Source organism: Onychomys torridus, chromosome 10 (assembly GCF_903995425.1).
Source record: "Onychomys torridus chromosome 10, mOncTor1.1, whole genome shotgun sequence".
NCBI classification, from domain to species: Eukaryota; Metazoa; Chordata; class Mammalia; order Rodentia; family Cricetidae; genus Onychomys; species Onychomys torridus.
Genome location: NC_050452.1, coordinates 74,436,129 through 74,464,008, shown reverse-complemented (window position 1 = coordinate 74,464,008; position 27,880 = coordinate 74,436,129). Strand labels below are relative to the sequence as shown.

The 27,880-nt window shown below is 41.0% G+C and overlaps 1 pseudogene; it reads left to right on the top strand.

Annotated features, from left to right (window-relative positions):
- The first annotated feature begins 599 nt into the window (after nt 1-599).
- LOC118591916 lies at nt 600-27,768 on the top strand (annotated as a pseudogene).
- The last annotated feature ends 112 nt before the right edge of the window (nt 27,769-27,880 follow it).

Sequence of the window (27,880 nt, the reverse complement as noted above, 5' to 3'; positions counted from 1 at the left end):
TTCTCTCCTCCACCTTAGCATGGGTCCACAGATGGGGCTCTGTCACCAGCATGCACAGCCTCAGCCTGCAGAGCACTTCCCCACTGAGCATTCTCCCTGACCCTAATAGTATTTTCTAATTGCTTCTTTTAAAAACCATGTTTATAGATGAATGGTTTCTGTTTCAGAACTCTTGTTAAAAACATGAAAGCTGTTTGCTAAGTAAACACGGGGAATTTCCACTAAGAGAAACAAGCTTGCATCAGTCCTGCATTGTGAAATTTCTCTTAGTTGATTTTTTTGTTTGCTGTGCTAAGGACACTGGAGAGGGGTTCCAGGAAAAGAAAGTGTAAAAGCTCTGCACAGTGGGAGGACTGCTGTCCCTCAGCCAGCATCTTGGCTAAGTCAGTAAGTTAACAGGACTTTGGAGTGCTTTACTTTGCTTTCAGTTTTATTTTTGCTACAGCATGTGATTTTTTTCTTTTGCAGTGCGTGTGTGTGTGTGTGTGTGTGTGTGTGTGTGTGTGTGTGTGTGTGTGAGAGTGTGTGTGGTGGAAGTGGGTTGGCTTATAAAAAGAGGCGCACAGGAAGCCAGAGGTAGGAAAGCAGAGTCGAGCGAATGACAGCCACGAACTGCACTTGCAGCTGTGGTATGGGAACCAGGTATATTTACTTTTTCTTCTTTTAAAGAGCAACTCAGTCTGGAACGTGGACTTGATTTTCAAAGTGGCGACTGAGGGAAGGTCAGAGAGGCAGGTTTGTGTTGTCTGGTCTGCAGGGGACTGTGGCTGGCTTAGGTCTATGAGGCTCAGGTTCTTTCCTTTGATAAGTGACAGATACAAAGTGGCAGCCTGACAGTCCCAGGCTCCCCTGCTCTGGCAGCTTCAACTCAGGACTCTGGTGAGTGCTGTGGGAATAGCCCAGGAGGAAGCCTGCCTGCCTTAGCTGGGACCACAGACACAGTATCCCTGGCCAGCTCACAGGCAAGTGCAGTCAGAAGAGCATCTTTTCTGTGTAAAAATCAAAGGAGAAAATTTCAGCACAAGACCGTGGCTAAGACCAATTTAAAATAAATTTAGTTTCTATCTCAATTTTTTAAAGCTTAAGTAGATAGTCAGAATCCTCTTCATTGATGGTTAGGGTGTATATGAGATTTATAAACCATATAGGCTCTATGCATTTTTCATGCTATGATCTTATTCTCATATATGAGACTAAGGGGCAGAGAACCTGTGACGTCCCCTGTTATCTAAAATCTCAGGACTCTGCACATTCTCCTTCCTGGGCATAGTGTCCTCAGGCTCATCTGTACTGCAGTTCAAAGTTATTCCTTTCTCTGGCTGAATAATATTCTATCGTGTGGGCTATCACACTGTGTTAATCTACACATCTGTAGATGGTATGTTGATGAGAGATTGGGTCATTTCCACATTTTGGGTATTGTGAATATGGCTGCCATGATCATTACTGTTCAAAGGTCTGTTCAAGCCCTTATCTGTGTGTTGTATATAATGAAAGCAGAGTTCTTGGATCAAATGTTATTATTCATTTTATAAGACACCAAGACTATTCTCTTTTAGGTAGTATCATTCTCTGTTCTTAGCTACACTGCACAAAGATCTAAGTTGTTTAAATTCTGGTTCACATGTATTTGTTTTTGTTTTGTGTAGTCATTGTCCTGGTGGGTACAAAGTGACATCTTGTGGTTTTGAGTGTTATTTTGAGTCTTATTTCCTCAGTGTTTCCTAAAGCCTCATTACAATGCAGACTGGGTTTGAAAGATCATGAGCAACAAAACCAAGCAGGTCTTAAAGTAACCTCACTCTTGCTTAAACTGCACACAGGAGCAAAAGCAAGCAAGCGATTTCAGGTACGTATGTGTGTCAGCCAGAAGCAAGACTCGATCTCAGTGAAGTAGAAGAAGCCAGATCACAGGAGACCATGTGACTGTAGACTTTTATACCAGGTCCCCAGCCCTCCAAGACAGAACTTGAGTAACTAAAGTTTCTTCATTTTGCTCCCACATTTTCCTAATAAAGCTTTCTGATGGGTCATCGTTAGAATGTAGACACTTCATCTTTCAGTCCGGTCCTTCCCAGTTTGTACAGTGCATCTTTGTCAAACAAATTCTTTGCAATTTTAGAGTTTTCTTTTACCGAGTAATTAACAATGTTGAATGTTGTCTTGTGTGTTTATGGCCATTCATAAACTTTCTTTGGAGAAATGTCTAATCCAGTGTTTTGCCCATTTTGAAATTGAGTTGTCTGTGGTGAATTGTAGAGGTTCTTTGTTTAAGATAATCTTTGTAAATTTGTTTAATCTTAATTAAATAAATTTACAGTACTCTTCACCCATTCTTGGGTTGCCTTTCTATACTCTTTTTCTAAATCCTTTTGTGCACAAAAGTTCTTAATTTTATAGAATGGATTTTATCTATTTATTCACTCATGTTGAGATTTTGGTATCATATTCAACAAATAATGCCTGCTGAAATCCAAGTTACGTAAAACAGAGACCAGGTTAGCCCCAGGTTAGCCTGTGGCAATTAAGGTCTGCTTTGCTTCCTGCAGACAGGATCTGTGTCTGGTTAGGGGTAAGGCTAGGCAGTGAAAAGTCAAGTAAATACACATGTGATTCACACTGTTTATTCACTTGGACATCTCAGTGTTTGTGTAACTTATGGCTGCCCTTCAAAGCTCCTGTACATTTTCAGCCACTTTAAATCTATTCTCAGAGGGAACAAGGACTTAGAACCCACTGGCCTGCCATTTTGCTGTGTTGTTAAGGTTTTGGAAACTGACATATGTCATTGGTAGTGTGCAGTGATTTGTAACTAGGTACTTACAGATTTTGGGAGGTCACATGCTGAAGGCATTCATTACAAGGCTTAGCATATTTTAGGACCTTAATGAAGGTAACCGCTGTTTGGGTTTTATCACACCAAAGTAAAACTTTATAGATGATGGCAGCCCGTGTCTTATCAAAAGCTTTTGAGAACTTTGGAAGGATGATGGAGAAAGAGGAAAACGTCCTCTGTGTCTATTCACAGCCAATAGAAATGTAAAAATGCCATCAGTCCTAAGCCATCTAAGGCTGGAGTAACACTGAGGCGGAGAATAACTTTGTATTCTTCTTGTAGATTCTTCTAGCTTGGCAAGTGGCTATGGCCAGACCACAAATGATGGCTCCCATTTGTCTGGTGGAAAACCGCAAGGAGCAGCTGTCTGTGAACCAGAAAGCCATCGAGATTCTGGACAGGATTTCGCAGCCAGTGGTAGTTGTGGCTGTTGTTGGACTGTATCGAACAGGGAAGTCTTACCTGATGAACCGCCTGGCAGGACAGAATCATGGTGAGTGGCATGCCGGGTACTAGCCAAAGGTTTGACTGTCTTTGTCACATTATCTTAATTCTTATTCCCAGTTAGAACAAAGGAAAGCGAGGCTCCTGTCAGCAGCAAAGCCAACCTCTCATGCTAAGGTGCATGACTCATTACTGCTCCACACTAATCGGTTCCTGCATTCTTTCCTTCCATCCCACTAAGGGAAAACTGTCTTAGAGACAGGGTCTTTCTGATGCCCTAAGCAATGGGATCCTGTGTGTCAGTCTCTGGTCTCATACAGCAGGCTTCCTTTCTCAATAAAATATTTCCATCAGGAGAGAAAGGTCTTTGACTACTTAAGACTTTAAAAATTATGGGTAGGGCTGGATAGATGGTCTAGTGGTGAAGAGCATTTGCTGCTCTTAGACAGGATTTGGTTCTCAGCACCCACGTGGTGACTCAAAATTTTCCCCGAACTCCAGCTCTAGAGGATCTGATGCCGTTATTTGGCCTTTATGGGCACCAGGCATGCACACGGTGCACTTACATACGTGCCGGCAAAATTCTGATATTCATCAAACGAAATAAGGAAGTCTTAAAAATTATTTATTTAGAAGTAAACAAATACCAAAAGAAACTTTGAAAAGGAGATTATAGCCTTTTATAGCTGTGCTTTTGTTTTTGCCACTTTAATAACTTTGAACACAAAAACTATTATAATAAATTTCTTTTTCTAGGTTTTTTTTTTTTTTTTTTCCTTGCATGTCTCTGACTCAGAAGGCATACCATTTCCCACAATTCATGAAAAGTGCTTTCTTTTTGAGTCAATCTTGTGGGTTGGCCTGGTTCTAGCTATGTAGTCCCAGGTGGTCTCAAACTAATGGCAATTCTCCTGCCTCTGTCTCCTGCCTACAGGGATTGCAGGTGTGTACAACAGTGGCTGGCTCAAAACTCGCTCACTGCAGCTACGGGGGGGGGGGGGGGCTCCATGGTTTCTGATTCCTGGATGCGTCTTTGTTTGCATCTGGAGCCCTGGGTGACCTCATTCTCATGTTAAATGTCCCCTCTACCTTGAAATAGAGGACTGTGAACTAAGACATTTTTGAGGAAAGATGAAGCACTGTTTTGAGTGTTGAGATTCACAGCACTGCCAATTCTACTGTTCACATCTGCTTTCCATGGGCACTGTCCTCTGCTTTGCCTTCTCATGGCTGTGTCCAAACACCCGAGAGAAGGACTTAATGGGGAAGCGCTTCTCTCAACAGTTTCTGAGATTTCACTCCAGTCATTGGGTTCATCAATCCGGGACCACAGTGAGATCACAGAGGCAGCTGTGTGGGAGACAGGTAGCAGAGGCTGAGGAAGGGATCGGGGATGGAGTTACAACTTGCAATAGCTCTCCTCTGCCTACCTTATCTTCCATCGAGGCTATCTGGGCAGGACGTTCACCTACTGACCCAAACTCCTCACCTCTTCCCGCAGGGTTTCCTCTGGGCTCCACCATTCAGTCTCAAACCAAGGGTATCTGGATGTGGTGTGTGCCACATCCCACCAAGCCAAAGCACACCCTGGTCCTCCTGGACACCGAAGGCCTGGGGGATGTGGAAAAGGTAGGCTGAGGCTCAGGCTGTCTTGAAAATTATTATGGTCCAGCCTTAATAATCTTCTTCCCAGGGGCTCAGAGGAGAAGCTACAATTGGCGTGAATTACTTTTTTTGGGGTGCAGATGGGGGAGAATCTCAGTACACTGAACTCTTTCTTCCTTCTACTTCATTCCTCAGGGATAAAATTCTATCTACACAGCTTCTGTTCTGTTCTCATGCCTAGCTCCTTTCTTGCCTGATTTCTCTCTACTTCTATCTGCTGTCCCCTCTAAGTTCTGTCTTAATTCTCTCCTTTTAGTTCTGTCCCATCTTGGTCTTTCTCATCTCATTCTTCCCCATCTGGCTCTTCCTCATCTTCCATCTCATTCTTCTAGTTCTCCATCTAGTTCTCCAGTCAAAATCCTCCTCAGTCTCTTAGGTTTACACTTATATACCCATACAATAGCAAGGTCACCAGACTTGAATTCTTACAGGGTCCTAAATGCAGATGAGAGTTTTCCTCAGGCAGAGACCATCAGGTTTTCTTTTACAACCCAAAAAGGGAGTGGTAAGGGAGGAGGTCAACTAAGAGCTAAAATTGGTTTATGTATCAGAAAAAGGGAATTTATGTGCTCAAACTATAAATACCACTAAGGCTGTATAAGAAAGGAGGATCTGAGCTTAATTTACCTTAATTCAGGAGATCATTTGGCCTTGGATGTTTGATAGGTATTTCATTGTAGGAATTGGCTAATACATATACAAAAGCTAAAATATCAGGAAGACTTCTTAAGCCGTGGCTTGACCTTTGGAAAAGACCTTGATCTTTCCAAGCAGTAGCTTTTGAGATAATAGCTGGATTCTATTACATTTTCCTGCAGCTTGCATCAAGGCTGGCCCTTATGACTTCTTATTATCTAATGATTGATCTATTCATGAATAGATCTAATATTTCTACAACTGAAGGATAGCAGGTGAGATGAACACTGAGCTATTTAGATTTTACACTTAAATAATGTCAGGTTTTTTTTTTTTTTGGTTTTCTTTTTTGTTTGTTTTTTGAGACAGGATTTCTCTGTGTAGCTTTGGAGCCTGTCCTAGAACTTGCTCTGTAGACCAGGCTTGTCTAGAATTCATAGAGATCTGCCTTCCTCTGCCTCCTGAGTGCTGGGATTAAAGGCATGCACCACCACTGCCCAATGGTCAGATTATTATACAGGCAAAAAATGTTTTTATTTCTTGCCATTTGTGTGAATGATTTGATTCATTCCAATAAACGTTTACTTAGCAGTTAAATTCCTAGATTCTAGGCATAGTAGTTAGATATTAGTGAACAAATAAAGATTTTCCCTTCCAAGAACCCTCCTAGTTCACTGAGGATCCTACCTGTGTGTACTCTGATATAGTCCAGCAAGTGGAAAGAAGCAGGATGGAGAGAGGATGAGCTGTCATGGAGAAGCCTCTGACCTCTGAACTCCAGGAAAGATGGGATGGAAACTTTTGAGCTAGCCTTTGTTGGGTCAAGGGTACTGAGTCTTCATCTTTCTTGCCTACCCATCACTGGAAGTCTGCTCTGGAAACCTTTGCCATTCAAAGTGCTGGCAAATGAGAGCTGTTACCCATCAGTACTCCCACAGCTACACAAACAAGGTCTTCCATTTTGAAAGGTGACCCAGGCACCACAGTGCTACTTCTACTAGGAGCAATTAGGTGGATGGATGCTTTGATGAGAAGGTGGAGGACATCATACTAGGCACAGGTAGGTGGAAGGATGCCTTGATAAGAATGTGAATGACATCATACTAGGCACAGGTAGGTGGAAGGATGCCTTGATAAGAATGTGAATGACATCATACTAGGCACAGGTAGGTGGAAGGATGCTTTGATGAGAAGGTGGATGACATCATATGAGGCACAGGTAGGTAGAAGGATGCTTGGATGAGAAGGTGGATGATATCAGCCCATCTCAGTGGATTAAGAATGACTTCTGACTTGTCTTCTGAGATACCAAGGATACATTTTGGAAATGGGGTTAAGGAGTTAGGTTTACATTTTAAAAGATATATTTTTACTGTGTGTAGTATGTGTGTCTACCTGTGGTATATGCTTGTGAGTACAGATATTCTTGGTGTTTAGAGGCCTTGGATTCTCTGGTGCTAGAGTTACAGAAAGTGAGATGCAGTCTGATGTGGATGTTGGGAACCAAACTTCAGTCCTCTGGAAGAGCAACAAGTGTTCTTACCACTGAGCTGTCTGTCCAATCCCTTGGGTTCACTTTTTTTTTTAATGATGGAATTTATCACATTTTTTTTTTATGGTGAAACTGTCCACAGGGCATTTTAGAAGTTCTTAAGACAGCTGACTCTGTACGTTCAGTGAGGGTACATGTTTGTCCCACAATAACTAATTAAGATGAATTTGGCTTTCTTAAATAAGTGAGCTGAGTGATCTAAAAATAATTATTGTTGTATGTGAGATATTATGTGGTACATGGTATGCAACCATGTTTGTTCGTGTACATGTGCATGTGCGTGTACATGTGCGTGTGCGTGTGCGTGTGCGTGTGCGTGTGCGTGTGTGTGTGTGTGTGTGTGTGTATGTATTCATGCTACAATTCCTTTTTTCTTCATTGGGGTCCAGACATTGAAATAAACTGTTGGGCCTGTTCAGTAAGAGACTTTCCACCCTGTGTCATCTTGCCGGCTGATTCATCCTTTATTCCTTCCCTTAGTTTAGACATATGAGAGCAGTGTCTAAATTCCCATGTTTTCCATTTCACTCTGGAGAGGCATTAGTAACACTGCATTTCTGTATTTGGATTGTGTCATTTAGCACACTTTTCTAAGGTTTGCTGTGAGCAGCAGAAATATGAAGTAGGAATTCAGCTGATTATGGCAAAAGCTATTACCTGGAAGAGTTAAGAACTCCTTCAGAGGATAAAGCCAAGTCTTAAGGAGTCTTGGTGATATTGGCTTTTGAATATTAGCTGTTTCCTGCAATGAATTTCTTTTGTGCTATTGTAGCTTTTCCATTCCTAAAACAGTATGTTTGATGGTTAATTTTAACAGTTTCCCCTCTACAGTTAAGGTCTTTGGAGAACATTTTCCAACTGTGCTAACAGCAGTCACACAGCCATACCCCCAACTTGAGACCTTTCTGTAAATATCATCATTAGCAATATTCGCCCAGAACCTTCTCTGGACAAAAGTATCTTATCTGAGATACTTCCCAGACTTTCTAAGAACAGACTTCAGACAGATAAGCATCCAGACTATCTTTTAGAGAAGGCTGGGTGAATGTGCTAATTATGATTAACCTTCTTTCTTGCAAGTGTTATCTCTAGACTTCCCATTAACTTAGAACAAAAAGACTTTTACATACCAGGTATATCAAGCTGTGACACAGGTTGCTTAGTTACCTAGCTGCACTTCCCCTGCCCTTCCAGAAAACGGGCAGCTGAGTTAAGCTGAGAGAGATACGGCTCCAAGAAATAAAGGCAGTGACTTATAGAATCCTAATATTTTACCTAGCCACTTCTAAGAATATAGTTTAAGTACATATATGCCCCTTTTTAGATCTATTAACTGAATTTAGCCTTTAGTTGATACTGTTCCCCATTAGTCACTTCCCTTTTGGGTGGCAAAGGATATCTGACAATTACTGCTCTTTGGGCGGATCTTATCACCTCTGTTCGAACCTGTAAGAATACAAGCCTGTGTGACCTTGCCTTGGTCAGAGAATTGCTGCTTTGTATGGGTATATGAATGTAAGCCTCAGAGACTTGAGGGAGACTAGAAGAGAGGACTAGAAGAATGAGATGGAGGATGGGGATGAACTAGATGGGGAAGAACTAGATGGGAAAGATTTAGATGAGGAAGAACTAGATGGGAAAAAATTAGATGAGGAAGAACTAGATGGGGAAGAACTAGATGGGAGAATTAAGATAGAATTTAGAAAGCACAGCAGAAAAATGTAGAGAGAAATCAGGCAAGAAAGGAGCTAAGTAAGAGAGTGGAATAAAAGCTGTATCTAGAGAGAACTGATTCAGAAGAATAAGTATATTGACTAAAGAGTTTCATGGACGTAGATTCATTAAGATTAGATTCCTCAGCTGGTTGTTAGATTCTTCCACAGACTGTGGGAAAAGGGTATTGAGGAGCAGGACTGCAAGAGTCTTTGTTACATACTGTTTCTAATGAGAGGCTTTCTTTCCTCTTTAAGTGCTGTCTTCGTGTTCCACATTGTCTTTCCTCATTCAGTCACTGAGAAGCATTTATGACTGTTCTGAATAATGGTGCAAGAAACATAGATGAACCTGGCTATTGGGGATTGTCCTCACTCCCCTGGATTTGCACTGTCTGGTCTACTTTCTGTAACCAAATAACTGACAACCAACAAACAAAAAGAAAATCTGACTTAGAGGAGAAAGGGTTTGTTCTGACAGCTCCAGGGATACAGCCCATCAACACAAGCAGCAGGAACATGAGGCAGTTGGTCACATTTCATCTACAACTGTGAAGCAGAGGATCAAAGTCCTGTGTTCATTCTCTTCCTCCCTTTTCCTTCGGCTTGAGACCCAGCCAATGGAGTGGTACCACTCATCTTTAGGACAGGTCTCCCAGGCAATGTAATCTAGATAACAGCTCATAGAAATGCCCAGAGATTTGTTTCCATGGTGATTTAAAGTTCCATCAAGTCAAAAATATAGGTTAACCATTCCTTATGCATAGAAATGAGATTTCTGGATCATACAGAGCTTCTATTTTATTAATTTAGGAAACACATTGATGCACTTCAGAGTGTTTATACAATTTATGTACTGTCCAATAGCACACAGTCCATTTTTTCTCTACCTTCTTCAAACATTGTTGACTTCTGTGTTTTTACTGATAGTCAGCCTAAGATGTGTGATTATACTCCATTTCAATTTTGACTTCCAGTTCCCTAAAGATCAGTGATGTTCACTATCAACCTATTAGCTACTTGTGTGTTTTTCTTTTAGAAATGCATATTTAAGTTCTTTCTCATACTCAATCTCATATTGAATTTGTCTTTCTGTTGAGTTGCATGATTTTTAATATATTTTGAATATCTCCTAGAAAACATGTAGTTTGCAAACATTGATCTCCCATTCTGTTTTGTATCTTTTCTTGGTTATTTCTTCTTCTGGCAAGGAGCTTTTTAGTTGGATTCCACCCTATTTGTCTAATTTTTGATTTTTATTTCCTGTACTTTTTGTGTCATAGCTAAAAATGCCATTGTCCAGATTCATGTTTAGAAACTAATTTTTCTTCTCATGGTTTTATGTTGTCTGTTCATTCCTTTTCTTTTGTAACTGAAATTCCATGAATTTTGTCCAATCTCTGAGTATTCCCTCCTTCAGACACTGGTAACCAGAGTTTTGCTATTTCCATTCAACTTTTGTTTGTTCAAGATTGGTATATGGGTGGGAATCTTCATGGCCTTTGTCTTTCTATGCCTGGTCATTCCACTTTCCTAGATGCTTGCCATGTTCACATAGACGTTTATATCACAGGATTTCTTTTTTGTATGTCTGTATCAGAGTCCATTGCAAATGTATAGCATGTTTTCTTTGTCCAGTCACCACTCCAGCTTGAGCCCCTGCCTTGGCAGTTGAGTGCTGCCTTTGCACATGCACACTGGTGGGATTGCTATAACCATTTTCATTTCTTAGCATTTAACTCTATATCATTTTGGCTGACTTTTGTGTATGATGTGCATAGGATCTAATTCTGCTTTTCTGCATGTGGATGCCCTGTTTCCCCAGCACTATTTCTTGAAGACACTGTCTTCCTGCTTTGTGTGTCTTGACAGCCTTGGCAAAGATCAGTTGATAGTTAATTCATGGAATTATTTCTGAGCCTCTTACTCTGTTCCATTGGTTTATATACTTTGTTATTATCATACTTTAAGGGTACTCATTGACACAGGATAATTATATAAATTAATGGGATTCATCATGATATTCCGAGACTGACAATGTCCACGTGTGGTTATAAATTGTGAAGCCCAATAAAACCTATCTGGGGATTAGAAGACTGAGCCAGCCATTAGATTAGACATACAGGCCAGACAGCAATGGCACACACCCTTAATCCTATCATTTGAAAGACAGAGACCTGGTATCTCTGTACCTTGGTGTCTCTATATCTCAGTCCACATGAGATATGAAGTAGAAAGGTTTTCTTAGGTCAATTTTAGAACTTCTTTTTAAATTCTCTGAAGTTTTAGGCAAAAAGTCGAGCTAACACATTGGGCAGCCAAAGGTAGCTGGAGGTTTTCTCCATTCTTGCCTGGCCCTGCCGTCCACAGCTGCTTAGTCCCAAGTAAACACACAGAGGCTTATATTATTTATAAACTGGATGGCATAGGCTCAAGCTTCTCACTAGCAAGCTCTTATCATTTAACCCATTTCTATTTATCTATGTTCTGCCACATGTTTCAAGGCTTTACCTGTGTCCCATTATATGTTGCTCATTGGGCAGCTGGCTTGTGTCTTCCTAGACTCTACCTTTCTCTTTCCTATCTCTCTTCTCTCCTGCATACCACTAAGATGCCTTGCCATAGGCCAAAGCAGCTTATTTATTAACCAATAGGGACAATGTACATTCACAGCATATAGAAAGACATCCCTCAGCATTTCCTCTTTGAGTTCAAGGCCACATTGGGAACAGAGCCAGGCATGGTGGCATATACCTTTAATCCCAACACTTGAGATCTCATGCCTTTGCTTGGGAAGCACACACACCTTTAATCCCAGGAAGTAAGATGACAGGACACAGAAAGGTATATAGGGTGTGAGGAAACAGGAACCCACGCTCTTGAGGCTGAGGATTTGTAGAGGTAAGAACTTGTGGCAGGCTTGTTCTGTCTCTCTTACCTTTCAGCTTTCATCCCAGTATCTGGCTCTGAGTTTTTTTAATCAATAAGACCTTTCAAGATTTGTTACACCATTGTCGCCTCCTTTTCTCTTCTTGTGGTATCTGCTAACAGCACTTTGGAAAAGCTTTTTGAATAAACCATACTGCTCTGATTACTATAGCCCAGTAATTGTTTTAAATCAGGATGTTTGTGGCTGTTCTTGTTTAAGATTAATATGGTTAAAGAGTGTATTTTGTGACTTCCTGTGAATTTTAGGATTCTTCATTATAAAGAATGTCATTGGCATATTTGTAAGTACTTTGAAACCATCTGTGAAGCAATAATCATAGTTTTAAAACTAATGTTCTGTAGGACTTTGTCTGTTTCTCTTCTCGGCAGGGACCTTGTCTACTCTGAAATTGTGCAGACCTTGTCATGCTGTCATGTGAGCTCACATGTGTACCAGCACTTAAAGGCATGTGCTATTGTTTGTTCTATTGCTCTTGGCTGTTCTGACTACCATAGGATGAAATCAGAAAGCAGTTTTAACTTGCATTTCCCTGGTGGCTGAGAATGTTGAACCTTTTTTTTAGGTGTTTCTTAGTCTTTTGTGTTTCACTGTTGGAGAGCTCTCTCTTTAGTTTTCTATCCAAATTTTAAATCAGGCTATCTGGTTTTTTGATGTTCAGTTTTGTGTTTGTTTTTGTTTTTAATTCTTTATATATTCTGAATACTGACTATCTGGCAGATGTGTAACTGTTACAGACTTTTTCCTATTCATGAGATCCCATTATTAATTGTTCTTAGAGTCTGTGGGATCTTCCTGTCAAAGTCATTTCCTGAGCAAATGACTTCAAGCTTATTCCTAATTTTTCAGAAGAGAGCTTTCAAGCTCTCTTCTAATTTTTACACCAAGGTCCTTGCTCCACTTAGAGCTCTGTTCTGTGCAGAGCGATACAGGTTCATTAAGTTTCTCAGGCCGACCTTGGATTCTTCCTCTAGGCAGAAAAAGCACTCTTGCTGCCCCTGCTTTGGCCTTCAGAATTCCTGGGATAATAAGGCCACAGGGCCAGTCCAAATAGACTCCCGAGAAGTGCTCTCCTCAGCCCTCTGCCCTCATGTGTCTTCCAGGGTGACCCTAAGAATGACTCATGGATCTTCGCCCTGGCTGTGCTTCTGAGCAGCACCTTCGTCTACAACAGCATGAGCACCATAAACCACCAGGCCCTGCAGCACCTGCAGTATCCTTGCAGAACCTGAGCCGCCATGTTTTACTGAGTGCTCTGGAATGCATATGGAGGCACTGACCTGCCCTGTCACTGTGTGGCTTTGGGTGGGGCAGAGGAGACCCGGGGAAGAAAAGTGTTTGTTGTGGTTTATTTTTAATAAGAGAATCATGAGAATGTGTGTATGAATTCACTTTTCCTTAACTGAATGCCAGTTATGTCACAGAACTCACTGAGCTGATCAGGGCAAAGTCTTCCCCAAATCCTGATGGAATAAAGAATTCTTCAGAGTTTGTGAGTTTCTTTCCAGACTTCATCTGGACTGTTCGGGATTTCATGCTGGAGCTGAAGTTAAATGGAGAAGACATCACGGAGGACCAGTACCTGGAGAACACACTGAAGCTGATCCCAGGTATAGGGAATGCTGGGTTGGGGGGCTGGGAAGGGCTGGGATCTGCTGAGCTGCTCCCATCCTCTGTGGGGTCCTTTGGTATTTGCAGTGGGATGGAGATCTGTAGCAATGCAGATAGGTCATTGCCTGATAATGCCTGGGAATTGGTGTTTAATTTCTGTTGAGAAAAGTAGAGCCTAGAGCACAGCAAAACTACTCAAAGCCAAGTTCTTTACAGTTGTACTTAACATCTAGAGTAAAACACATCTAAACTTCTCCAAGTCCAGACATTTGTATTGCCTGTTTTTTGTGTCTGCCTTCCTTTAAGAATAGTTAGCTACATAATTCTTACTCACAAATTTATCATACATCGCCCCTCTCAAAATATATTTCACATTGTTCTACATTATTCTTCTCATGGAGGAACATAGTTTTTGCATTTTTTGTTTGTTTGTTTTTAATGCTGGAGTTATGCTGTCTGCAAAACAGCTGTGTTCTAAGTAAACTGACAGACGTGTCTTTTTAGTCTATGTCTTCTTAGTATCCATCATAATTCATCACAACTGTCTATTTTTATTCATGCTACAGTGTCAGGATCGGTGATATTAATGGTCTATAAACTATTTTCATGGACATTATTATCCAGAGTGTGACGCTCATGAAGCCTTGTGAGGAATAGCAGTTTGATTTGTTCACTGCTTTCATCTCTGTCTTTGCTTTCTGAAAACATTAAAAACATAGTAGATGGGAAAGCAGCCTGTGAAACCAGTCCTCACAGTCCTGAAGTTACATCTGCAAAGAAAAGCATCCAGCCCAGGCCAACCCAAGACCAACTTCTCAGCACAGAGGAGATTTGTTGTTCCAGAGGGAGAGAGGGCAGGAAATAAGAGACAAAGACAGGAGACAGAGGATGAGGGAGAAGGGGAAGGAACGAGGGGGAGGGGGAGAGGCACTTGTTCCAGAGGACACAGGACTGCCTCTGTGCCACAAGCTGCAACAGTATGAAGTAGGATTTGAGCTGATCATGACAAGCTAATACCTGGAAGAAGCCAAGGGCCTCCCAGATGTCAAACTGAGGCTCAAGGGTCTTGGTGATATTGGCTTTTGATCATTAGCTGTTTCCTGCTATGAATTTCTCATGTACTACTGTAGCTCTTGTATCATTTATTGGGCACTATTTCCCCTCTACTAAAAGAATACTTAGATAACCTTTTGTGTAGTAATGCAGCCAGGATCACTAATTTCAGGCCTTTCTGTAATTATCATCATTAGCAGCATCTGGCCAGGACCATCCCCAGACAGATGAAAGTATCTTATCAGAGATACCTCTGTACTCTCTAAGAACAGACTTAAGCATCCAGACTATCTGTTTGAGAAGGCCTGGTGGATGTGCTAATTAAGCTTAACTTTCTCCTTTCCAAGGTCTTATCTCTAGTTTCAGATCCCCCCTTAACAATTAACTCAGAACTAAAGGGTTCCTACCTACAGGTACTTCTACCCATAGTGAAACTTGCCTAGCCAAGTTGCCTAGTGATGAAGCACACTTCTCCTGTCTTGCCAGAAACTGCGGGAGCAGAGATAGCTTGGAGAGATAAAGGCCAAAGGGATAAATTGTTAATTGCTCTAAGGTCTGTTACCATTCTCCATTTACCAGATTTCTTTTATAATATAGATGGCTGGTGACCACTCAATATAATAATACCTTCTAATATTTCTCTCAGAAATGTGCTAGTTTATGATTTATTTCTGAGGTTGGAGGGATGTTAATCTGAGTATTCCATTGTTGTAACAGGTCCCAAACCCACAGGTTCATAGCTATGTTAGCCACATATGGTTTTAATTTTCCTCTCTGTCCTTCTGGGCCTATACATTTGAGCCATCTTGCACTCTGTTTCACTTGAGATAATGTTCCAATTCCTAACAGTTGAACATTTACCTCCTGAAGAGGCCAAGATGGATGCCAAAATTCTGGTGCAATTATAGTCACGTCATCACCTGTGTCTACCAGACCAGACAACAAAACACCATTTATTTTTCTTGTTAATTTTGGTCTTTGTTCATTTATAGAAGTTTGCCAAAAATTTTTCTGTATGGTTTCTCTTGAATTTTCTGTTCTCTCTGTCTCAGTTGTTCTATTACTCTGAGTAGCCTGGTTTATTCCAATAGGCATTTGGTTATTTAACTGCTCTGAGTAGGGGTCTCCTCTATGGTTGCAGGAAATGTCTGAACTGGATTCACTGTTGGGGCCTGCCTGAGGCCCCTCTGGGAGTCTCCCGAAGACTGAGTCAAAGTATTACCTTGTCTGACCCTTGTTGATCTACATTCGTTGGTCCAATGCCTTCCCTTACCACACCTTCTACATACTCCAGAAGGAAGGGGCATTCTGTTGCCATTGTTCCTTGAAGAAACATTGCTTCTATAAGTGACCTGTTTACAGTCCCTTTTCAAATGTCCTTGTCTTCCATGTCCAAAACATCTGACATTCCTCAAACCTCTTGAAATTGTTTCTCCTACCCACATATTATCATGATCCTGAGCCTCACCATTAACCGTCTCTCTAGTTCAATCTTCCAAGGGTGTAGATCTTGCCTTTAATGGCCTGATTATTCTCTTGTATGCTGCATTTGTGTTCTCAAAATCCAAAAATTCAATTATTATCTGGCTAGCTTCTGAATTTGGGACCATTCTCTTTACTGCTGAAGTCAGTCTTTGTAAGAAATCTGTGAAAGATTCTTTTGGGCCCTGTATAACCTTTGTGAATGACTCAGTTTTCTTTCCTGGTTCCTCAACTTTGTCCCATGAATTCAAGGCTTCCATTGGACATAGAATTAGATTTGGATATCATTTGCTATGTTTTAAGCTTCCTCTTTGAACCACATTTGCCACTGGAGCTGTTGTCCAGGTTCCAGAACAGCCTGTGCCAGCTCCTACCAGTCCTGTGGTATAATCCTATTATAAGTTGACCAGGAGTTTAACATTTGCCTTACATATGGGGAATGCATGCCATAAGATACTATTGCCTCCTTAAACCTTCGTAAGTCTAACATTTCAACTGGAGTCTAAATATTTTGTGTATTCACTTGACCAGGTAGCTGGTTTATGGTTACCGGATAAATTAAGGGTGATTGTGTGAAAACAGGCTTTCTTTCTGTAACCTTATAATCCAATCCTGAAACAACTTCACTGTTAATTTCTTCTGTCTGAATCTGAATTTCTCTATAATTCATTTTAACAGGTTTAACAAGTTTTTCTAAAATTTTTATCCTGGCACTTAAATTGATTATCTTTTTAAATTGTAAAATAAGGATAAGAAGAATAATAATGTACATAGTTCGATCAAGATTAATCTTCTCATATAGTTGTTCCATTGTCAGACTGCCTAAAATTTCAAACAAAGCCCAATTTTCTTCCAATGTACACCTAAAACCCATTTTTTTTTAAATGTGGAAAAAAAATCTCTTTTAAATAGTTTCCTTTAAAATATCTGATATAATTGACTTACTAATTCTGCATAGAACAGAAAAATCCGAGGGAATTTCAACACAACTACCTAGCATCCAAGGTGGGAATCCAGAGAGAGAGAAAGGGAGAGCAAGAAAGCAAGGAAGCGTAGCCACGTTCTGGCTAAAAGCTTGTATCCAACCACGTGTTCCCACTTGAGCTGAGTTGAGCCTGGCTTCCTTAAGCTCTGACCAACCACGTGCGCTGGCGTTTCAGCCAAAAGCAGCCTATCTGCAGTTGCGTGTAGCTACAGCAATTACTGGTAGCTCCTGCAGGCCTGAGTTGTTCATAGCACTGGCTTATTAAGCAAGTAACTCCAGCTACAGCAGTAACTGCTTGTAGCTAAGGTCAGTTGGGCCTGAGTCCTAAGCTAAGCTTGGCCCTGGTTAGGCCCGAGCTAGGGAGCCGGGCCCACTGCTAAGGCAAGCAGTTTTTAATGAATTTCTTGCCATGTTGGGCACCAAATGTAGATGTAACCATCTTGTTAAATAAGAAATGCAGAGACAAATACAGAGTTTATAGCCAAGAGGTCAGAGCAATAGCTGAGAGCTGAAAACCTTACCCTTCACTGCTGTTGCTGTCCTTCCTCCTCACAAGAGACCTACTTCTGTGTGTCCTGTCTTTCATATAGTCTTTCTGTTCTGCTTTCTCATTGGTTGTAAACCCAGCCACATGACCTCCTCGTCACTGCCTGTTTGTACAGACCTCCAGGTCTTCTATGGTTGGTATTGAGATTAAAGGCGTGTGTTGCCATGCTGTCTGTATTTTGAACACACAGAGATCCTGCCTGGCTCTGCCTCCCAAGTGCTGGGATTAAAGGCGTGTACCACCACTGCCCAGCTTCTGTTATGGCTACCTCTGACCCCAAGGCAACTTTATTAACATACAAATAAAATCACATTTTACAAATATAGTATCACCACAAAATGGAAGATGAGGAAGAGCCAGATGGGGAAGAACAAGATGAGGAAGAAGGAGATGGTTGAGGAGCTAGATGGGAACGAACTAGACAGATGAGAAAGACAAAGATGGGGCAGAACTAAGATGAAGGAATTAAGATAGCACATAGAGAGAATAGCAGAAATGTGCAGAGAGAATCAGGCAAGAAAGGAGCTAAGTAAGAGAGCAGAAAAGAAGCTGTGCAGAGAGAGAACTGACTCAGAAGACCAAAGTGTATGGACTAAAGAATTTTGTGTGCAAAGAGTCACTTAATACCAACAAAGATTAGATTAGCTGGTTGTAGGTTCTTCTTGGACCCTGGGAGGGGCCTTTTGAGGGGCTGGACCTCCCAAAACCTCAATACTTCTGGATAGAGGGGAGACAGACCTGGCCCATAGACAAATGACAGTTTACAAAAGTTAAAGGGGAAACCTCATATTAGGATGAGGTGTTTAATTTTAATTGGGCATGTTAATTAGGTGAGCCAAAGGGAGCTTTTGATTGTTGGGCTTCAATACATTGATAGCTGGACCTTGGTAGTTGGTCTATCAGGAGGAAGAAATGGCCAAAATAGGGAATAGACCTTGGTGGGTAGCTTTGAGGATGTAATCTGAGGTTCTTTAGCAAGGCAGAGGGAATGGGGGAAGGGAAAGGCTTGCCAGAGCCATGCTCACCACACTGGCTAGAATCCTTTCATTATAATCTTGTATTATTGTTTATTTTTAAACAATATATCACAATATAGCCCCTAGCCAGCCTGGTATTCACTATGTAGCCCAGTCTAGGCTAGCCTGGAATTCAGTTTCTCCCGACTTAGCCTCCCATTTACTGGGGATTAAAGGTGTATGCTACAACCCAGCTTTCCTTTCCTCTTTTTCTTTTCTCTTTTCTTTTCTTTCTTTCTTCCTTCCTTCCTTTCTTTCCTTCCTTCCTTTTTTCTATCTTTCTTTCTTTCTTTCTTTCTTTCTTTCTTTTCCTTCCTTCCTTCCTTCCTTCCTTCCTTCCTTCCTTCCTTCCTTCCTTCCTTCTTTCCTTTGTTTTATACAAATTTGGTTTATTTGTTTGTTTGATTTACTTTTTGATTTTTTTGAGACAAGATCTCACAGTGTAGATTTTGCTTGCCTGGAATGCCCTATAGAGACCATGGGAGCTTCAAACTCATCAAGATCCTCTTCCATAATTTTTGATAAAAAGGTTGACAGTACTGTATGCAATTTTCAGAAAACGTTTATTGTTCTACTTGAATGTTGTAACTGGATGAGGTATAACACATGTGGTACTAAGGTGGTTACTCCAGTGAAGCAGATGGCACATTTATCATCTCATATTGTTAATTTTCATGAAATGAACAGTCAAAATGGATTCAATAAAAATTCCTAGTGCATGAGCTGTGGAGAAGTGGTGATACTATATTTGTAAAATGTGATTTTATTTGTATGTTAATAAAGTTGCCTTGGGGTCAGAGCAAGGCATAGTAGAAGCTGGGTGGTTGTGGTGCACGCCTTTAATCCCAGCACTTGGGAGGCAGAGCTAGGCGGATCTCTGTGTGTTCTAGGATACAGCCAGCATGGCGACACATGCGTTTAATCTCAATACCAACCATAGAAGACCTGGAGGTCTGTAAGACAGGCAGTGACGAGGAAGTCATTGTGGTTGGGTTTACAACCAATGAGAAAGCAGAACAGAAAGTCTATAAAAAGAAAAACACACAGAAGTAACTCTCTTGTGGAGAGGAAAGACAGCAGAAGCAGTGAAGGGTAAGGTTTTCAGCTCTCAGCTATTGCTCTGACCTCTTGGCCTTAACTCTGCAATTGGCTGTGTTTCTTATTTAACAAGATGGTTACATCTACAACTTGGTGCGTAAAGCATGTGTCACCCAAGTGTGAGGACTGGAGGTACAATCTCCAGAGCTTATATAAATGTAGGGTGGTGTGAAGGCTACTCCCAACCCCACAGCTCCTTAGAGTTTTCTTGAGTGAGAATAGTAGGAAATATTAGATATAAGGATTTAGAGTGTGGAAATAAACAGAAAATACAGGATAGCCTTGAGAGGGCCTGGAACCTATTCCAACCAGCCCTGACTGTCTCTGCCCTAGGGTATTTATGGAAATGCTAAGGGGTGGAGCGAAAGACCTTTCCCCAGCACAGCCAAGTGCAGACCATCTCAAACACCTGCACTCAGGCCCATGGTCCAATCATCCTCTCTATGCAGACCTGCTGGATAAAGCCACTAGGAACTTGAAAATGGGCTCCCCACACTGGGTGGGTATGATAGTCCACCTCCAATCCAGTGCACAGGCTGAAGACACCACAGGATAGCGCTGGAGCATGCTGGCAAGCCAGACTGGCTGTACTGGACAGTTCCAGTTTGAAATGAGAAACCCTGCCTCATTGAAAAGGTGGAGACTGGCTGAAGAGGACTCCTAGAGACAACATCTGGCTTCCCCATGCAGACACATGCATGTGTACTCTCACCCACATATGCCCAGACACAGGCAAACATGCATACGTACACCACACATATCCACATGAGAGAAAGGGAGAAAATAGCCAATATGGCAGTTTCCTGAAGTACTGTCTGAATGTGCACATCAGATCTCTACACTTATATATCCTCCATATGTTCATAGTCCCACCTTCCCTCCCCAGCTATGAAGAACACTTTTATTTTTGATGTGCTTATTTGGAATTCACAAAAAAACAAATTCTTTCAGCATCAAAGTAGTTTTCCTTGAGTAACCATGGCATCATTCTTAGGTCCCACAATTCCTTTATTACAAAGGAATGATTGGGCCAGAAATCACATTAAGCCTTTTGCCGTTCAGTCAACAGGACACACCACTACTTGATGCCATGTTCAGGTTGTGGATTTCAGCCATACGCTCTTCCAGTGGAGTCAAGTGTCTCCTGAAATATTTCATCAGACTTCTACCAGTACAAACTTGCTATACTTTTGACATGCAAAGAAGTGTTACATGCTTATGGTAAAGAGACCTGTGAGTGCAGAATTCTCCACATAGACAAGAGCTCCATCATTTGCTTTCTGCTCTAAGACTATTCCCATTGTTTTCTGTTTCCCCAACACTAGGCAACAGTCCCAGAGTCCAAGCATCCAATTTGCCCAGGGAGTGCATTAGAAATTTCTTTCCTAAACGGAAGTGTTTTGTCTTTGACCGGCCAACGAATGACAAAGAACTGTTACGAAAAATTGAGACTATCTCAGAAGACCAACTGGAGCCTAAGTTCCAGGAACAAACAAGGGCTTTTGTTTCTTACATCTTCACCTATGCAAAGATCAAGACCCTCAGAGAGGGAATTAAGGTTACTGGAAATCGTGAGTGTTTTTCTTTTTTTAAACACACTTCTGTATAGAGCAGTATATGCTGAACTTATTAGCATGTGTATGTTTTTAAAAATTGTCTATACAATGATAATGTGCTTGTGTCTCTACTCTGAACAATCTATATGTTTTATGATTAATTGTAGATTACAAATCCTTCTTTAGAAATGCAGACTTCACCACTAGTATCTATTGCTATAACGTACCTATATAAAATTCACAACTGATAATAAAGTCTCTAGTGAAAAGGTACTTAATCGATTATAAAATCAGTGTTTAAAGCACTAAAGCTGATATATTCTATTTTCATAGGAGATGTCTTGTATATTAATTATTCTTTAGAATGACAATGTGAAATGTAATTTGGAAATTTAAATAGTGTCAACATAAATACCAGTGTTTAAAACGATGCAAGTCCATACTTTGAGAAATAATATGATATATTTTCCTTGTTATGCAATCTGTTTTCCTTGTTGATATAATCTATTTTCCTTTAAAGATTTAAATGCATAATTATGTTTTTCATAGATAGCTGAATTTATTAGGTGAAGATTGATATTAATTTTTAACATTGTGAACTTGAAAACCACAAAAACAAAGGGACAATACAAAAAAGAAATTGCTGGCTTGATGAAGGATGTGTGTGTGTGTGTGTGTGTGTGTGTGTGTGTGTGTGTGCATGTGTAGCTGTGAGAGATTCAGAAATGGAGTCATAAAATCTTGGATCCCATTCTCTTATAACTTCATATTTATCCCCTAAAACTCCTGGTTCGTGAAGGACTGGGGACTCTGGTGACGACCTACATGGATGCCATCAACAGCGGAGCTGTGCCTGTCTGGATGATGCGGTGACAACTCTGGCCCAGCGTGAGAACTCAGCCCGCTGTGCAGAAGGCAGCTGACCACTACAGTGAGCAGATGGCCCAGCGACTGAGGCTCCCCACAGACACGCTCCAGGAGCTCCTGGGTGTGCACACGGCCTGTGAGAAGGAAGCCATTGCTCTCTTCATGGAGCACTCCTTCAAAGATGAAAACCAGCAATTCCAGAAGAAGCTGCTGGTAATGTTTGTGTCCTTAACTGTCATGACTCTGAGATCCCTTCAAGGCTGTAGCTCTGGTGCACTTTCATCAACCATGGGTACATGTCTCATTCAAAGATAAGCATTCTGTGTTCATAACGAATAGAGTTGTGAAAGACTGCATGTCTTCTCCCCAAACTCCAGGTGCTTTTTATCCAGAAATCTCTAATGGCTGGAATAATGAATATATAGTGTACTAAATCCTCCACCCAGTTAATGTTTGTGGCTTGTGAACCTGCCCAGAACACCGATAATTCATCCCTGAAGAGCTATATTTTTTGGTTCCTATGAAACAGTTTCTCACTAGAGTCCAACTGCAGGCCACTGTTCATCTGTTGTGCCTTGTTATATCATTGTGTCATTGAAGACAGATTACAGGATGTGACACTCACAAGTAACCAGAGATTGTGGGATGCAGAACCATCCTTTTACAGAAGGTCTTGAGGGCTAGGAACTTCAAGAACATTCACTGTGGTCTTGCACAGATTTCTTAGCATCCTAATCAGGATCTATCATTTCACAGTGACTTGTCTTCTTACACTAGAATACTTTCTCCTGGGAATGGGGTTCAGTCTTCTACAAAGTTTCTTGAAATTTTATCTCTTCTATTCCTTCAACACATCAGATTTCTGTACATTTCCCTTGTAGGAATTAATAGATGAGAAGCAAAGGATTTTCCTGTTGAAGAATGAAGAAGCATCAGATAAATACTGCCAGGAAGAACTGAGTAGACTTTCAAAGGCTTTGGTGGAAAATATTTCAAAGTTTTCTGTTCCTGGAGGACACAGGCTCTACATGGGGATGAGGGAAAAGATTGAACATGACTATTGGAAGATGTGTGGATTATACTCCATTTCAATTTTGACTTCCAGTTCCCTAAAAAAAAAAAAAAAAAAAAAAAAAAAAAAACGATCAGTGATGTCACTATAAACCTTTAGCTACTTGGTGTTCTTTTAGAAATGGCATATTTAAGTTCTTTCTCATACTCAATCTCAATTGAATTTGCTTTCTGTTTAGTTGCATGTTTTAATATATTTTGAATAATCTCCAGAAAACATGTAGTTTGCAAACATTCGATTCTCCATTCTGTTTTGTATCTTTTCTTGGTATTTCTTCTTCTGCAAGGAGCTTTTAGTTGGATTCCGTAACCCTATTTGTCTAATTTTGATGTTTATTTCCTGTACTTTTTGTGTCATAGCTAAAAATGCATGTCCAGATTCATGTTTAGAAACTAATTTTCTTCTATGGTTGTATTTGTCTTATGTTCAGTCCTTTTCTTTTGTAACTGAAATTCCATGAATTTTGTCCAATCTCTTATATTTCCCTCCTTCAGACACTTGGTAACCAGAGTTTGCATATTTCCAGTCAACTTTTGTTGTTCAAGATTTGTATATGGGTGGAATCTCATGCCTCTGGTCTTTCTATGCCTGTCATTCCACTTTCGTAGATGCTTGCCATGTTATAGGACGTTTAGTGATCACAGCGATTCCTGTTTTTGTAGTCCTGTATCCCAGAGTGCACATGCAATGGATGCATGTTTTTCTTTGCCAGTCACCACTCAGCTTGAGCCCGCTCCTTTGCAGTTGAGTGCTTGCCTTGACACATGCACACTGGTGGGATTTGCTATGAAACCATTTTCATTTCTTAGCATTTAACTCTATATCATTTTGGCTGATCATTTGTTATGATGTCATAGGATCTAATTCTGCTTTTCTGCATGTGGATGCCTGTTTCCCCAGCACTATTTCTTGAAGACACTGTCTGTCCTGCTTTGTGGTCTTAGACAGCCTTGGCAAAAGAATAGTTGATAGTTAATTCATGGAAATTATTTCTGAGGCCTCTTACTCTTTCCATTGTTTATAACTTGTTATTTCATACTTTAAGGTACTCATTGACACAGGATAATTATATAATTAATGGGTTCATCCATGATATTCGGAATGACAATGTCACGTGTGGTTATAAAATTGTGAAGCCCAATAAAACCTATCTGGGATTTAGAAGACTGGAGCCAAGCCATTAATTAGACATACAGGCCAGACAGCAATTGGCACACACCCTTAATCATCATTGAAGACAGAGGACCTGGTATCTCTGTACCTTGGTGTCTCTATATCTCAGTCCACATTGAGATATGAGTAGAAAGGTTTTCTAGGTCAATTTTAGAACTTCTTTTTAATTCTGAAGTTTTAGGCAAAAAAGTCGAGCTAACATTGGGCAGAAGGGGCCCCCAAAAAAGGTAGCTAAGGTTTTCTCCATCTCCTGGCCCTGCCGTCCACCAGCTGCTTAGTCCCATAGAACACACAGGGCTTATTATTATTTATAAACTGATGGCAGAGGCCAAAGCTCTCACTAGCAGCTCTATCATTTAACCCCATTTCTATTTATCTATGTTTCTGCCACATGTTTCAAAAATGCTTTACCTGGTCCCATTATATGTTGCTCATTGGGCAGCTGGCTGGTTCTTCCAGACTCTACCTTTCTCTTTCCATCCTCTTCTCTCCTGCAGTACCTCTAAAGCCTTGCATAGGCCAAGAGGCTTATTATTAACCAATAGGGACAATGTACATCACAGCATATAGAAAGACATCCTCAGCATTTCCTCTTGAGTCAAGTCCACATTGGAACAGACCAGGGCATGTGGCATAACCTTAATCCCAACCTGGGATCTCATGCCTTATGCTGGGAAGCAAAACACACCTTTAATCCCAAAGTAAGATGACAGGACACAGAAAAGGATATAGGGTGTGAGGAAACAGAACCACGCTTTGAGGCATGAGGATTTTGTAGAGGTAAGAACTTGTGGCAGGCTGTTTCTGTCTCTTTACTTTCACTTCATCCCAGTATCTGGCTCTTTATGAGTTTTGGTAATCATAAAGACCTTTGAAGATTTGTGTTAACCATTGTTAACTCGTTCTCGTTCTTGTGGTATCTGTAACAGCGACTTTGGAAAAGCTTTTTTGAAAACCATACTGCTCTGATTACTATAGCCAGTAATGTTTTAAATCCAGATGTTTGGGCTGTTCTGTTTATGTTATAGGTTAAGAGTGTATTTTGGACTCCGGAATTTTAGATTCTTCATTATAAAGAATGTCATTGCAATTTGTAGTTACTTGAACATCTGTGAAGCAATAATCATATTTTAAAACTAATGTTCTGTAAGACTTTGTCTGTTTCTCTCTCGGCAGGACCTTGTACTTCTGAAATTGGCAGACCTTGAGTCATGCTGTCATGTGAGCTCAAATGTGTACCAGCACTTAAAGGCATGTTGCTATTGTTTTGTCTATTGCTTCTTTGGCTGTTCTTGACTGTACCAAGGATGAAATCCAGAAAGCAGTTGTAACTTGGCATTTCCCTGTGTGGCTGCGAATGGTTGAACCTTTTTTTAGGATGTTTCTTAGTCTTTTGTGTTTCACTGTGGAGAGCTCTTCTCTTTAGTTTTCTATCCAAATTTTAAATCAGGCGTATCTGGTTTGTTTTGATGTTCAGTTTGTGTGTGTTTTTTGTTTTTAATTCTTTGATATTGATACTGACCTATCTGGCAGATGGTAACTGTTACAGACTTTTCCTTATTCATGAGATCAAAACATTATTAATTGTTCTTACGAGTCTTGTGGATCTTCCTGTCCAAAAGTCAGTTCCTGAGCAAATGACTTCAAAGCTTATCCTAATTTTTCAGAAGAGAGCTTTCAGCTCTCTCTAATTTGTTACACCAAGGTCCTTGCTCACTTAGAGCTCTGTTCTGGCAGGAAGCGATACAGGTTCATTAAAGAGTTCAGGCGACCTTGGATTCTCCTCTAGGCATAGAAAAGCACTGCTTGCTTCCCGCGCTTATGGCCTTCAGAATTCCTGGGATAATAGGACAGGGCCAGTCCAAATAGAACTCCCGAGAAGTTTGCTCTCCTCAGCCCTCTGCCCTCATGTGTCTTCCAGGCGGTGACCCTCAAGAATGACTCTGGATCTTCGCCTGCTGTGCTCTGAGCGCACCTTCGTCTTACAACAGCATGGCACCAAAAACCACCAGGCCTGCAGCACCTGCAGTTATCCTTGCAGAACCTGAGCCGCCATGTTACTGAGTGTCTGGAATGCATATGAGCACTGACCTGCCCTGTCACTGTGTGCTTGGGTGGCAGAGGAGACCTGGGAAGAAAGGTTTGTTGTGGTTATTTTTATAGAGAATCATGAGGAATGTGTGTATTGAATTTCAACTTTTCCTTAACGAATGCCAGGTTATGTCACAGAACTCACTGAGCTGATGGGCAAAGTTCTTCCCCAAATCCTGATGGAATAAAGAATTCTCAGAGTTTGTGGTTTGCTTTCCAGACTTCATCTGACTGTTCGGATTTCATGCTGGAGGAAGTTAAATGGAGAAGACATCACGGAGGACCAAGTACCTGGAGAACACACTGAGCTGATCCCAGGTATAGAATGCTGGGTGGGGGCTGGAGGGCTGGGATCTGCTGCAGCTGCTCCATCCCTGTGGGGTCCCCCTCCTTGTTATTTGCAGTTTGGGATGGAGATCTGTAGCCAATGCAGATAGGTACATTGCCTGCATAATGCCGGGAATTGCGTGTTTAATTTTCTGTGAGAAAAGTTAGAGGGCCTAGAAGCACAGCAAAACTACTCAAAGCCAAGTTTCTTTACAGTTGTACTTAACATCTAGGAGTAAAACACATCTAAACTGCTCCCAAGTCCAGACATTTGTATTGCCTGTTTTTTGTGTCTTGCCTTCCTTAAGAAATAGTATAGCTACATAATTCTTACTCACCAATTATCATACACGCCCCTCTCAAAATATTTTTCACATTGTTCTACATTATTCTTCTCATGGAGGAAGCATAGTTTTGCATTTTTTGTTTGTTGTTTTGAATGCTTGGAGATTATGCTGTCTGCAAACAGCTTTTCTAAGGTAAACGACAGACGTGTCTTTAGTCTAGGTCTTCTTAGTATCCATCAATAATCATCACAACTGTCTATTTTATTTCATGCTTACAGTGTCAGGATCGAGGGATATTAATTGGTCTGATAAACTATTTTCTATGGAGCATTATATCCATGATTGTGACGCTCATGAAGCCTTGTGAAGGATAGCCCAGTTTGATTTTCACTGCTTTCATCTCTGTCTTGTTTCTGAAAACATTAAAAACATAGCTTAGAGGGAAAGCAGCGTGAAAACCATCATCACAGTCATGAAGTTACATCCCAAAGAAAGCATCAGGCCAGGCCCAACCCAAGACAACTTCTAGCACAGAGGAATTTGTTGTTCCAGGGAGAGGGAGGAAATAAGAGACAAAAAGACAGGAGACGAGGATGAGGGGGAGAAGGGGAGGAACGAGGGGGAGGGGAGAGGCACCTTGTTCCAGAGGAACACAGGACTTGCTCTGTGGCCATTAAGCTGATTTTTTTTTAACAGGTATGAAGTAGGATTTGAGCTGATGATTCATGGACAAGCTAATACCTGGAAGAAGCCAAGGGCCCGCCCAATCGTCAAACTGAGGCCAGGGTTCTTGGGTGATATTGGCTTTTGATCATTATTTTCCTGCTATGAATTTCCATGTACTTTACTGTAGCTCTTGTATCCATTTATTGGCACTATTTCCTTACTAAGAATACTAATAACCTTTTGTGTAGTTAATGGCA